We start from the raw sequence: 15,222 nt of genomic DNA on the forward strand, positions 1-15,222 counted from the left end.
TTAAGTCCTCCTGGTTTGTTTTTAAATAATCTCCATATTGTCTCACAAATTCAGTTGCTGATCTGAGCTGCTGCTATTTTGAAGCCATTCATTTATTCAAGGACTTCAGAACAGCCGCACGTCTACAAAATCAACCTGCAGGTCAGACTTTTGGTGACGTATTTACTTAAAAAAAAAACAATTGAAATCAAAGTGATTGATAACACAAAATGAAACCAACAGGTGGTGTTTTTCTTAAGAAAAATAAGAAACCATAGAGTCCAAAAATAAAAAGTCTTGGGCAGTGAACTTCCAAAAAGTGGAAAATAAAAGTAAACACAAACGCCTGTGGGTATCTGGCTGTCCTCCGCAGAGCTCGAGTCCGGCTCAGCGGCAGATAACTGCCTTCACAACATCATGGCAGGGTGTCGCAGCAGTTTCAGGTTTCCGTGGCAACACGCCCAAGGGTCCCATTTCACTCAAGATTTCTGTCAGGCTCCCGACCGGCGGCCACATTCACCCCATTGCCCCGCTGAGGACTCCCCGCTCTGCTGATGATTACTGTCAAATAAAAAAAAAAGCTTCAGCAGCATCTCAGAGCAGGATCTGACCGCTGCCTGTCAATCAAATGTGACGAGGCTGCTGATTGGTGGACGTGGAGGGATGGCAACGTTGGTCTGTCGGTCCACCGCGTTGGTCCAGACTGAAATATCTCAACTACCACTGGATGGATTATTATGAAATTTGGTTCAGACGTCCACGTTCCTCTCAGGAATTAAACTCTTAATGGAATGACAAATATTCAACAGCCTGGTATTGATCCAGTCAGAGGGGGAAATGACACTGACAGCTGATGTATGAGTTTTAATAAAAGGCCAATAATATCAGCGGCATATCAAACTAATCTAATCTAATCCGGATTCATCACTGTGGAGGAACACAGCAGACACTCTGGCAGCTGATAAATCTGCTCTCGCTCGTTCTCTTCGTTCTACACTCAAGCGAACAATTACAATTTCATTTTCGACATCTGCCTCCTCTCTCAGCCTCATCCAGCGGAGCATCAAATTATCTCACTTTAGGATTCTTCCATCGTCTCTCCACAATCTTTCCCAAAAGTCACGTTATTGTTATCCCGGTTTATATTTCTTTCATTTTCTGACTCCTCTGTCCTTCATCTCGCACTTCTCTTCCATTCTGCTTTGTTGAATTTCAGAGAATCGTTGACTAAGTAGTCATTTTTACACCCTGAAGGCAGTGTTCATCTTCAGCTGTATATGTTGTTTTTGTGCCGTTTCACTTTGTGTTCGTTCTGTTGCTATAAATCTTTCCTCCCTCCATCCGGACACACAGATAAGCATCAGTGACTCAGGCAGAAGGCCTCGGTCGACCTCCATCCCTCTCAGCAGAGGTCACACTCTTCCCATTCATCTATCTGGACAATCTAACTCCAAAGCGTGAAATATTGTTCCACTGTTTGGTTGTTTGTGGAGTCATTTGTATTTTTGATTTATTCTCCCACACATAAGCTGCTGCTGCAGGAATGTTTCAGACCTTCTACGAAAAGGACAAAGAGCTCTGAACATCCTGCTGCAACTTGAAACTAAAGTCACAATCAGAGTTTGAAAGGAATTAATATAAGTTAATATAAAATAAGCACCTAGAACACAGGAAGAGCTTTGATTTGGTCAGATTTTGTGACGCAAGTAAAATTGCGAGTGAGAGGAGCTTTGGCAGTGTGGGAACAAACATAAGCATGCTAATGTTTAGCATTAGCATTAATGATTAATCACAGCTCCACCTAAACTCACCTGTGCTTTAAGCTTATGTAGAATGTTTATCAGCCTCCTGCTCAGGTGCCTTGGACAGTCGACGCCCAGTTCTGCAGCAGGTGGGTGAGTGACAGCCACCTGGTCACCACGTGGTGCAGGATTTCGTGGAACTCAACGTCTCAAAAGGCACAAACCTCCTTCGGGGACTCTCTCCTTCTGACAGAGATGGAAAAGAAACTGTAGACCTTAAGGACAACATTTTCCACGTCAGCCGAGAGCTGATCCAGGGCATGTTTATTAGTGTTATGGACAATATGCGCATGGCAGGTGCCTTGGAGGAGGTCACTGTTGAACTTCAATTTTGTGGACGCCACAATTGGCATTTGAATGCAGACACATGATCCAGACTCAGGCCCAAGTTTTCAAGAGAGCTCAGGATGGTATTAACTCTTCCTTCAGCAGACTCATCTGGATTTTCAACAAAATCAATCAACTTGTTGACGACCCCGCTCTCTGGAGTGAAAAACTGTACGGCCATGGGTAACTTCTTGCGACTGCCCTCGTTAGAGGCATCAGTTTGTCAAGGTTTCTCAGCACTTCGTTAATTTGTTGACCTCCTCTTCTGCCTTTGGAGCAAGGACATCTGTGGCCGCTGCCTCGGCTTTTGTCCTCCCACAGGACGTCTTCTTGGCAATGCTGGAGTCACTCAGTGTTCGGTGAGTCAGCTTAAGCGCACACTCAGAACTGTTGTAGCTCACAGTATGATATATATAGATATGTATGTGCTAGCTGAGCAGCAGTCAGCTGTAAAGGAAAAAGGATGCAATGTCTCTGTATACAGTATATGTATAGTTGATGTATAGAGAGAACTTCCTGTATAGTATTTGTATATGAGCTGTGTAAAGATGTGTGTAAAAGGTTGTGTGTATATATAGAGTTTATGTATATAGTATTTATTATAATTAGAAATAAAATAGTAAATATTATTTACTACTACATTGTTACTGTTTACATTATATGAACCTGAAATATGTCAAATCACTGTATCTATCAACCAGACGCTCGTATGTCGTCATTTTAAAATCTGGCGCCGCTGTCAGACCCTTTGAAAGACGCTGTCAGGCGTATCATAGTAACGCTGTCACTCACGCTCACTCTCATCTCATTGGTCGAGTCACGACCAATGAGAAGCGCATTTTCTGTTTGGGTAGTGGGACATAACAGGCGCTGAGGGACAACCGAGCAGGAGGTTAAACTTCATACAAATCATCCCGTCTTTTACGGGATGGTTGGCAACCCTAGCTTTGAGCCTAATTCTAACTTGTTTACATAAAGCTTGTAATGTTTAGCATATTAGAATCTTTGTTAGCATCATGTGTTAGCATTTAACCTAGCCGTACTTAGGTTCAGGTGTGTTTGATCTTAATTCTAACATTAGCATGCTAACATATAGCTTGTAAAACAATGGCATGGTTAGGTTAGCATCTCGGCTATACTACGGCTCTACAATGTATGAGATGAATTCTAACATGCTAACACTATCATGTAGCAGAAAGATGCTAACATAGGTGTTCTAATGTGCTCAAAGTATATCTGAGGCTGATCCGGTCCGTTTTAGAGGTATCCTGTCATGAACTGAAGTGGAAAGTTTTATCTGTTGGTGGCTCTACATGAGAAGTCGACAGATCACAGAGGTCATTAGGATTCATCCTCTGGGGGGAATAAATGTCTTCATGTCAATCTGTCCATAGGGACAGACTGGGAATGAAAAATACCGCCAGACTTTACGAGGTCAGTGAAGTTTTGTTGTCACATCAGTCACTGTTTCGCCTCAAGTTTTGTTGTTAATGCTGCAAAACTTTTCCCTGAGATGAATTACGAGCATTAGGAGTACATTACTTTGTGTTTTCCTCTGCAGACAGTCTAATCTGAACTGTGAAATGGAAGAAAAGGATCTTATAATGAGCACATTTGTTTCATACGATTTCCTGAAACACAATGACGACAAAAACTAATTTATCTCATTTCAGAGAGAAGCGGCGCTGCTTATTGTATCCCCGCAGTATAAACTAAGACGAATAGAGCACAAAAACACACTCGTGAGTCTCCCGGGGGGCTCACACACACACACATGAAGCAGATGTGGCTGTTTTCAAGCCTACCAGGATATACATTTCAGACACACCACACCGAGGTCTGTGTGTGTCTTGGAGGGGCATTCTGGCAGAGTCGACGCCTACTTTTCTGTTTCTGAAATAGCTCAGAGAGCGAAACACTCAGAGGAAAAGACGCCTGCTGGGCTTCACTTCAAAGCCTCGAGTTCGATCCGTACATCACAGCGAAGACCAAAGCCCCCCTCTCCCCCGGGACTGACTTCTCCCGGGGACGTCCAGGATTTGGAATAATTGGAGAACGTCTGGGATTTTAATCCCATGCAAACCTGCCACGTCTGATTCGTAAAGTAGCGACTCATTCACAAATTGGTGAAAGATGGAGCTCCCATGACGGTTTACTAATCCCACGTGACGTAACAGCATGCGATCTTTTCTTCCTCTTCACCTACTCTTGTGAAACCTGGCATTCTACAGAGGACGGTTTTGGAAAAACTTTTTCTGGTGCAAACTCAAAGCTTTGAGAAAGTAAAATTAGACCAGTATGCCGGTGGGACTCATTAAATTTCCCATGTGAATGGGGAATGTGTGAATGTTACGGTGCAATTACAAGTACTCCCTGTATAAAACAATTTCATTTACAGCTCAGGCACGTTTATAAAGGCCGCCTTAAGAGTAAGCCAGAAAGAAATTAAAAATAAAAGCCACAGTGGAGAGAAGGAGATTTTTTAGCCTCAGGATGAGAGACTGAAAAACGAGGAACGGACAGGAGAAACAAGTGTGGAGTATTTAGTTTCAGGTCCGGATGTAATGAAAACATGACAAAAATATATTTTAAGAGGGAGGAAGAAAAAAATCTGGACACAATTTATTTTGTTCTGGTGTTTTTACAATTTCATTTAAATGTATTAAGAAACATAAAACACCATCGGAATACTTTTTAAGCCCCTTGTGTTAAACTTAACATTCATATTCCCATTAAGCTGGAATAAAGTTTGGCTTAAACGAAGTGAAGACCTTAATGTTGCTTCTAACACACACCAAACATCGATGGAACTGTCGGCAGTAAAGGTGCATCGTGGGTAATGTAGGCGCCAGGTTTTGAGTAGGAAGAATATGTGGAATAAAAAAGACGACATCTCTGGTTTTGCTGCATCGATTTTGGTACTTTTTTTTAAATAAACTGTCCATTGTGAGTCCAACAGGTGTGTAATGCTAAATCAGTGGAGTACTCTTTTAATGTGTGTTTATCTTACAATGTGATGACTTTTTTTTTTTTTTATTTGATGGTGCATTCTTCAAAGGAGCTATATGTAGTTTAGTTTAAAACGTTCAAAAATAAACAAATTATCAACAGAATGTGAAGAAGTAACAGTTTTGACGTTACGTCAAAGACGCCTATGTATTTTGCGGCAGAGGTATCTACTGAAGTTGGCACGCCGTCCTGTTTCGTAATACCTCTCTGTACCTCGAGAGGCGATAGTGAGTCACTGTGGTGTCCAGTCTGCCCTCGGTCCAACATGAGAGGACGAAGAAGCAGCGCCGCCCCTGAGGGCAAGAAACCCCGTTTGGCGGCAAAGAAAGAAGAGACAGAAACAGAAGCAAAACGAGAGACAGCTCTCGGCGAGTAAAGGGATGTTTGATGCTGAACTCGCAACGTTTCTTCACGTTGGCTATTTAGCGATAGCTTATAAAGGCAGCTAACTGTATAACAGTACTGACAGTGTTAATAATGTTTGCTATATTAGCTGTTTGTTGAAAGAAAGAGAGACACCCCAACATCCTGGCGATATGCTGCTGTATGAGTTCGACAGGTGGCCTTTAATGATGAAACCATCAGGTGTCTTTGAAGCCTGAAATTTTCAAATCCTCAACATCTGGGCTTTGAATAACATTTAAAACACCAGAATCTGATTTTGTGGCAGTTATTTTCTCAGATTTATCCTGACAAATTGATGCTCGTCACCCTGCAATAATAATAATTAGAAGAAGAAGAAGAAGAAGAAGGGCTAAAACACACTCATGACTCATTTGATTTGAACATTTTTCTCTTGTCCTTTTAACCCGTTTCTGAGCAGATTTCTTCTGACAACGGAGCAATAAAAGATCTGAGCCTCCATCTTTGTTTCTGTCTGTTCCTTTGAAAGCGGGCGGGCAGAGTGAGGTGAAGGGCAGTCGGCGGCGAGGCGTCCAGGGAGACGCCTGACTGGAAGATGAACTCCCAGCGCCGCGAGACGCAACGAACAAATGAGGCAGAAAAACGAGAGGAAGAGTGAAACAGGAGATTAAGCAGAGATCTGGGGAGGACTGTTTTTGTTTTTGTGCTGACGGGGAGATAATAAAGAGCAGAAGAAGAATGTGCAGTTTCGGTGCTGACAGAGTGAATTACATGGAGGATAAACCTCCAGCCCGTTAAACATTAACTGTGTGGATGTATTTGTTCCCTCCTGCTAATAATCACACGCTTTCTTTTCTTAATTAGAGCCACACGCCCCAGAACACAAATATTAGACTTTTCCTCGTCCTCCCTCCCACTGCGTTTCATAATCTCATCTGTTTAACTTCTGCACCTCCCCCCTCATCTTCTTCCTCCTTCCATCTCCTCCCTTCGGCTCAAATTCTCTACTCATCAGCTTTCATCTTCATCAGTTTTCCCTCTAATTTTGAGTTCTTCCTCCATCTGTCCTCCTCTTTCCCCTTTATCCTCCTCTTTTTCTCACTTGACATGACGAGACGAGGCATGAGGAGGATCTCCTCCCTTCAGTTCTCCCTATTTTCCCCTCTATTTAAATTCAAGACTTCCTCCTCTTCTCCTTTTTATTCTTTCTTCTCTCGTTATTTGCCCTCCACAAGACAAAGGGGAAAGAGAAGAATGAGGAGAAGGAAGAAGAGGAGAAGAAAAGGAATGAAAAGGAGGAGGAGGAGGAGAAGAAGGGGAGGTTGGAAAATGAAGAGGAGAGGAAGGAAAAGGAGAAGGAAATGGAAAAGAGAGAATGAGGAGGAGTAGAGGAATGAAAAGAAGGGAGAGGAGGAAAGAAAAGAAAAAGGGGAATGAGGAGGAGTGGAAGGGAAACAAGAAGACTGTACTGCATCATTGATCTCCACAATAAAACAGGTTTCTGACCTTTGACCTCGGCAGATCCCAGTGTGTCTGAAGGGCCCAGTTCCAGTCCGGCCCCTACACACTCCCAGTCCGAGACGGAGAGTAACTCTGTGGAGTCTACAGCAGAGAGAAGACGTCGAGTTTGTGACATGCGTTGATGGGATAAGAATGCACAGAGAGGGAGAGGAGCTCAGTGCATCATGGGAAGTCTCCCGGCAGTCTGGGCCTGTAGCGGCATAACTAAGGGATGGTTCAGGACTCACCTGAGCCCATGTCGGGTAACTGGGGGGCTGTGGAGGGTGTCTTTAGGGAGAGGGTGTAAACTCAGCTTTGGGACGGCCTGCCTTTCTCCGACGGAAACAGGAACATTCGTCAGCACGGTGTCCAATCAACGTCTTTCGGCTGCTGCGACCCATCACCTGTTGGAGGATGCAAGGGTGAGATCCGCCCGAAGGCGCATTTTAGCGTTGATGTACCAGCGGCAGGTAAGCGTGCCAACATTTACCAAAACGCTCCTTTCTTCTTCTTTTCTATTAACTTTTACATTGTTTTACTATAAGATATATTTTAACGCGTTGTGTAGGTTTACATTCATTGATTTATTTTGATAAACCTTTTATCTTAAATCTTTTTTCCTTTTTGTTTCCTGTGTTAAACATGTGAAATGACTTATAGGCCATATAAGTTATATGAGTATCATGGCTGCAGCTCCTGACCTCTGGCAAAAATACATGTATTTATAGTTATTTGCAGTGACTGCAACAAAACAGACATTACTCCACATTTTCAAACATGCACCGCTGCCAATCATTTCTTTTAATTTCAAGCAACAATAATCCATACATATCCAAACATAATAATACATATCATATCACTTCAGTGGATGGAATTTCCAACAGATTATGGACATTAGTATCGCACTGTATTCTAACAATACCATGTCTTTTGGTTTCCAGGAGGGCAAAGTGCTGTACATGCTGAATGCTTCGTTTATATGCAAATCCAGAGGTTTGCCTGAAGAGACGTTTTCGTCTCACAAGACCAAGTGTGGCATATTAGCTAAAAATACGTTCCTCTCCAAAGGACCACGGCTGAGTGGAGAGTAAACTTTATTGTCCCCGAGGGGAAATTTGTCTCGGGCGCAGTGCCACAGTCCGTTGCTGCACATAAACAAACATCACAAAAACATGAGAAGCGTCTGACACGATGAGATAGTTGCTTCACATGAAAACATCCGGGAGGTAGAGGTGCTTGTCTTACTTTATAGCTTGGCCCATGGGCTTTCCCTCTCTGTACGGAGCTCTGCATTTGGGATTCCCAAAACCAGTGTGCACCGAACGATTTACAAAGTTAGCAGGGAGATAAAGACCAAGTTACACACCCTGATTTCACTGCCAACTCCAGATGAGCTGCCACAAATTGCAGCCTTTGTCCTGGCTGCTGGTGCCATTGATGGATGCCATATCAGGATCAGACCTCCAGGGAACCAGCACCACAGGGATTACAGCTTTTTCCATCCATATTAATGCACCAGTTGCCACCCTAACACCATACAAGGTCCCTCTGCAAGGCCGGGTCCAGGAAAGGTTCAACTGGAATCATTCCAGGGCTCCTTGTGTCATGGAACGAGCATTTGGGATGATGAACGAACGCTGTAAGGGCCACAATATTCAAGGCCCTGGGGGTCAGTCCAAGCTTTGCCCCAGACATCATTTCTGCACGATCTGTGCGTCAAAATGAATGATGTCCTTGATGAAAATGAAGACCTCCCCCATGAAGAAAGTCCCCCGAGTGCTCACAGTGTTGCAGCAGGTGGACAGGACCGTCCTGGATATAAGGGACAGGATTGCTGCCTACCTGAATTTTGTGCACACATATTTCGTGTTTATTTCTGTTGTGCATATTTTTCATTCACTTTAATGGAGCCGTCCCCATTTAGAAAAAACAAATGTCATTAAAAACTGTGCAACCTGGCTGTAAACCAGGACCAAGAGGTTCGACCACATCACACCTGTTTCAGCCTCTTTACATCGGCTCCCTGTTGGTTTCAGGATTGATTTTAAGATCTTGTTGATTACTTTTAAGGCTCTTCATGGCTCCAGATTATATTTTAGACCATGTAATCCCTTATGAACCTTCACGTAGTCTGAGATCTTCGGGCAGGGGTCTCCTGTCTGTTCCTGAGTCCAGGATGGAAACTAAGGGGGACAGAGCTTTTGCCATCAGGGCCCCGAGGATCTGGAACAACCTGCCCGAAGACATCAGGCTGTCTGAGTCAGTGTCTTCGTTTAAATCTCGTCTCAAAACACATTTTTATCTGAAAGCAGATCCTGATTTTACGTGAACTGGCTGCTTATTTTACTGTTTACTTTATTGCTTTTCTGTATTTTATGTGTTTTATTTCTTTATATTTCGTCATTCACTGTGTTATTTTATTTTTCTTGTTGCGAAGCACTTTGTACTTTGTTTTGATAAGTGCTCTATAAATAAAGTTTTATTATTATTATTATTATTATTATAAGTTTGTTTTCTCTCCTTTTTTCCTTCTGCATATTTACAGCTAGTTAGAGACACATTTCCTCTACCTCTTGGACCTGTGCCCTCTCCGATGGAGAGGAGCACGAGGCAACACTTGAGTCACCTGGGAGAAAGGTGGGGTTTGACATGCATGAGACAATGAGGACAGGAGGACTTACTGATGGTTTGGACCCCAATGCCTCATGCATGTCAAGATAATATGGCCATGTTGAGTTTCCTCCCCCTGATCAGTCCCAGACCCAGTGGGCGGCCTTCATGTTAGCAATCTCTAAACGGCAACATTTACATTCGATAACAATCAGCCATTAACCTTGCATTTCCTTTTCAGGTTTCGGGGACACTTGACCATCAAGGTCCAGTTCCTTGATGATAAACCTGTTACCCAAATGACTTCAGAAAGGATATTGTAATTAAATAAATATTTATCTAAAAGATAATCTTATACACAGCAAGATGTAGGTATATGGGCAATCACATGGCACACTCATTACATTCATGGCACAGTTAGCTTGTGAAAGGAAAAATGATTAATTGAATAAATAAAAACTCACTCCCACGCTTCTTTGGCCGCATTTCTTATTCTGTTGAACATTTTTTTGTTGGCCATTCTTAGTCTGATTAGGTCCTTTTTGTTCCCCTGAAGTTGCGCAACAAAAAGGCAAATCAGATCAACACGTGTTTGGTTTTCTCGGGTCCACAACGGCATGTTCGTTCCAAAACACAATGAAACCTCTGCTTCCGTCGTGTGTGCACAAAAACAGTCTATCAAATGTCTGTTGGAGGTAAGCAAATAACCGCACAGAACTCACATGAAGAGGTATGTGGCGTTTCCTCCATCTACACTTGAGGAGTGTGATTTGTAACCCTGCATCGATGCAGACTTGGTGTTGGAGAGCTTTATAACTCACTCCCACTTAAGGTTAATTGTCAAGGCAACCAGGATCACAGGGAAATTGGACCCAAACGCAGACACAGAGGCAGAGCTAGACGCAGTTCAATGACTTAATTAACAAAACCAAGGGTACAAAGGCAGACACAGGGAACCAAGACACGAGCACGCAGCAACATAACATATATATGAGAGGAGGTCTATCAAAATAAAACAGGAAACACTGACAGAAAGACGTGAAACAAAGAAGAACATGACCTGGGGAGCAGAGCAGGATGTGACACTAACCGGTTTGGACCCTCCACGTGAACAGAGACAGCGGGTAGAGGGTGCAGGGGCCGGGCTGGAATCGGGCCAAAGTTTCCAAAAATCCAACCAGACGTTTTTCCTGCTGCAGGAAGTGAAATTTCAGAGTCATTAAAAACCCAGAAACACGACAGCAGCTTAATCAGCAGGTTTCTTATTGAACACAGCTAATGAGACTCTGAAAGCATGAATGAACAAATAAAGGAAGAAAAAGAAAAAAGGGGGTTCGTGGGTCTAATTGTGTTCAGTGAAGCGGAAAGAATCACTGCATTCATTTCAGAAAACTGCTGCTTCAAGTGAAAAGTAGAATAAACGAACGTCTGCGAAGAAGTTTCATGACCGACACAAAGTCTAAATATATAAACTTAGAGCTGAATGAAGATGTATGTTAACTGTATACAGTTAGTATCATCATAAATGTCTTCATAAATAACAAAAGACACAATCGTCTGCCTGCTTTTGCCTCTAAAGTTTTAAAAAAAGTTTAGCACTTTACAGGAACAATTAATGTTTATATACTCATGTAGTTATAAGCATGAGGAAATTATTAATGTACAATACTGTCAATGATTATAACTTCTCCTATGAAGACATATTTACTATATTATCTCTAATTCGTAAGACTTTGACTGCAGTACAACTCAAATCAACATGCGTTTGTAGTTGTATATTTGTGAGGACCCTCTTTGACATGATGCATTCCCTTAACCCTAACCCTAATTCTAACATTGACCTTAAAGCCAAGTCTTAACGCTCAAACAGCCCTTTGAAGGCCAAAACGTCCTCACTTTCCAAAAATGTGCTCACTGCCAAGGTCTAAAACTCAAATTGGTCCTCACAAAGATACACGTACAAACACACAAACAGGGTTTCAGCAGTTTTCACACAGTTAAGAGTTTTCTTCCATCAGCGAGTTAAAAGAAAAGAAACAGCACTTTGATGTCCTTTTAACCATCACACAGCAAAAAACAGCAACAAGGAGCTAAAAACACCTGAAAACTCACTTTTCCCATCTAACACACACACACACACACACACACACACACACACACTCTGCTGCAACAACAGACCTGATTACAACAAAGGTGTTGAGCTCTGAATGCTGACAGGAGAATAGCTGAGCAGAGAAGAAGAGGAGAGCTGGTGAACAGGGATTATAAAAGTGAGTCAGAGAGGAGAAGAGAGACTGGAGCTAAAAAAGGCTAACAGAAGAAAAGAGGGATGAAGGGAAAGAGAACAAGAAATAAAATCAGACAAAACACAAAAAGCGCGTTTCTATCCACCTGTTTTCATGCACAAAACCTGAATTAAAAGCAGAAATATAAAAAGATACTGCAAAAGAAAACAACGGGCCAGGACCGTTTGAAAACCACGTCAGGATGGTGTGGGAGTTGATTTTGTTTGAAACTGACCGGATCACTCGCTGGACAAACTTGTTTGGATGCACTGATCTCTGAGAAAAGTCCAAAATGGAGAAATCAGTGAAGCCTTACCTGTGAGACAGAAGAAAGGTGTTTTCACATGCTGCCGTTTTGTAACTAACTCGTAACCAGTAACTCGTAACCAGTAAGCCGCCATGTTTGATGACGATTAACATATAATGATTTGTGCCGCTGCAGGAGGGACGTTCTGTTTTCTGTAGACCCAAAACTTTTTCGTCATATAACAAAGCATGTACAGGCACACGGTTGGTTACATCCTGCTGAGGTTATGGTCGGCTGATCAAATAAAAATATATATGCAACACTTGGCAATGTGACCTTCAAAGATAGATTATCAAAAATCGGAGTGGTTGCAAAAAATGTACAGGAATCCCAAAAACGACCACTTGTGGGGTAAAGTTCGTCGTGAGGATGGTGCCAGAAGAAAGGCCATGTTGTTAGGTTTATCATCTGTACGGTGGCCATTTTAGGACATCTCAGACTTTTCATCAGTCCAAGCAAGACTTTGTCAGACTCAGCTGCACTTCGAGATTAAAACTTAAAAGTTAAAGTTTGTAAGCTGCAGAAATGCTAACACGTTTAGTAGAGCCTGACCAATATCAGTTTTAGCTCACAGATATCTCGGCACCAGAGTAAATATCAGTTAAGTAACATGAAATTGCAGTAGAGAAACACCAAAGACATGTCATTTAGAAACAGTGTCACCATCACATAGTTTGTCCACCAGAAAGCACTGACAAGTTTATTTTTCACTGCAAAACGCCTCATACTCACAATTCTTAATTCTTATATTTTGCGTAAATGTTAAACGAATATCGGGTGATTTATTATCAGATTTTTCCAAAATATCTACAATGCTGTCGGGGTGTAGTGCTAACATGCATGTTAATAATTACTGGACGTTAACATGCTAACGTTTAGCGTGTTGTTGTTGTAACATTCCTATTTTAGCTTCGTTTAACCAGCATACCAGCTTTATCATGTCAGCGCACAAATGTTACACTGTTAGCATTAATCTCAAAGTACGGCGGCTAGAAAAACAACCAAGCCATTTCTAGTTTTGTATGTCGGATTAAAAGTTAGGACGTCACCACGGCTAGCTAGCTAGCTACATCTATGGAAAATAACGAAAGAAAAACTGCCACAAAAATGATGAGAACCGTTGAGAACCGCGGATGAGATGGACGCAGCTGTACAAGTTGTTCTAAGTTGACTCTCAGAAATAAAAACTCGGCATATTAAATGTGCATTTTTCTTCAAACGACGTAAAGAAAGCTGCTCCTAGAAACTGCTACGATTGAGAATGACACTGACGGGAAGGATTCGTCAGTCACTCCTGATTGGTTAGGAGAAAATAACCTCCCAACGAGGAACAACGTGAACATGATGAGCGACTTAATAATGGCGTAAAGAATTTAGGGAAATTCAGTCCAATAATCAGTAATTTATTCTGCTTTGGTCTAGTCCCCTTAGTTCCCATCAAGGAAATGTTAATGCTACAGCATACGATAATATTTTAGCGTTCTTCCAACTTTGCGTCAACAGTTTGTGTTTGTCTCCTTCCTGTTTCAACATCACAATGCCCGCGTGCACAAAGAAATGCTTTTCCCAGTTCGGTGTGGAAGACCGTGGCCTGCTCAGAGCCCTGAACTCAACACCTTTGGGATGAACTGAACACCGACTGTGAGCCAGACCCGATCACCAGCACCAGGGGTTGGACCTCGCTGATGCTCTTGTGTCTGAATGGGAGCAGATCCCTGCAGCCAGGTTCGACATCTGGAGGGGCGTTTTCCTAGAAGAGTGGAGGCTGTTAGAGCGGAAACATACTTCTGTCGAGGTGTCTTCTTTCCTTCGGAGAGAGAAAGTGAGTGAGAAGCTGCTCGAACAGATACAGCAGCCACTTCTATCGGAGACAAGAAGAGATTAGTCTGAACACACACACACACACACACACACACAACAGAGCCACTTGTTTATTATAAACACACACATCTCTTCTCACCATCTCACACTCAATTACTTGTGGTCTCTCTCTCTCTAAACACACAAACACCAGAAAACTGCGTTTCTGCATTGAAGCAGCAGCTCCGGATGTAATCTCACGATGGGTGTAAGCTCTTTATCGGACATGCCACTCTTTCATTCACACACACACCCTGAATGTAATAATACACACTCTGACCTTTAAACTCTAAACATTACAACAGACTTTTTAACAATAAAAAAAACAGCTAAAACGAGTTAACTCGTTTCTGCAGTAGCTGCTTTGGGCCTCTTTCTGCCTGAACTCTATTTAATGCTTAATTACTTCTCATGTAAACATCACAGGACCACAGTTAATTGTTTAAATTGAAGATAACACTTGTACCATTAAATGTATAAGTATAAATTACTTAATGTACCTCCATGAAAATATAGGACATTGAATACACAATTTGGGCAACTCAATTAAAATTACTTTGCATTTGTTTTGTTTTACAATGAACCTACTAAAATATGAATTATAAAACTCTTTAAATTTTACATTTCCTGGTTCCCACACTTCTTGTCCATGAATGTACCAAATTTCAGGTTGATATGTAAAAGGTTTTACGGGGTAATTAGTAGGCCGTGTATCTAGGGGTCCCTTTGTGTGCCAAACCTCTCCAAAAGAGCCAAAATGTACTTTCCAATAATTCAAGAAATAAAGTAGTTGTTTTTGTAAAGAGATAATCTCTTGGAGCTAATGACAAACATATTTACAAGTACAAACAACCAGAAAATGGAGAAGTAGATATGTGTCAAAAAAAAAGCAATCTCACCACAAGGTCCATTTAGTAGCTGATCTGGGGCTTTCCAACATATCACATGATTTTCATCAGCAGATGTCATGGAATTGTATAATTTCCATTATTTTCTGAGCACTTCAAGGACTTCTCAGCCATGTTGATTAAAAAGTCGAGGTTCAAATCTCATTATTGACCTTGGAAACAAAAGCTGAGAAAGTCAAAAGCTCCAGAACAGCTACTAAATAGACCATGTGACCATGTAATACTTTCTTTTTTTACTTCAGTACTTTACCATTCTCAAAGTGTCATAAAAG

The 15,222-nt window shown here is 42.0% G+C and overlaps 1 protein-coding gene across 3 annotated transcripts in view; it reads right to left on the bottom strand.

Moving 5' to 3' along the window:
* The window catches only part of rbm46 (RNA binding motif protein 46), an 83,841-nt gene that overhangs the window by 36,543 nt on the left and 32,076 nt on the right, over positions 1 to 15,222 (bottom strand). Inside the window, exons 11-13 of one of the 3 annotated variants that reach the window (XR_006376503.1) lie at positions 10,681 to 10,783; positions 7,229 to 7,384; positions 6,987 to 7,082 (exon numbers count right to left, since the gene is read on the bottom strand). The gene's annotated coding sequence lies outside the window, so the exon portion shown is untranslated. Of the gene's footprint in view, positions 1 to 6,986; positions 7,385 to 10,680; positions 10,784 to 13,908; positions 13,933 to 15,222 lie in introns of those variants that run through there. The other 2 variants (XR_006376502.1, XM_044183987.1) reach the window with 2 other exon arrangements.

This window comes from Siniperca chuatsi, linkage group LG22 (genome assembly GCF_020085105.1).
Source record: "Siniperca chuatsi isolate FFG_IHB_CAS linkage group LG22, ASM2008510v1, whole genome shotgun sequence".
Lineage (NCBI taxonomy): Eukaryota > Metazoa > Chordata > Actinopteri > Centrarchiformes > Sinipercidae > Siniperca > Siniperca chuatsi.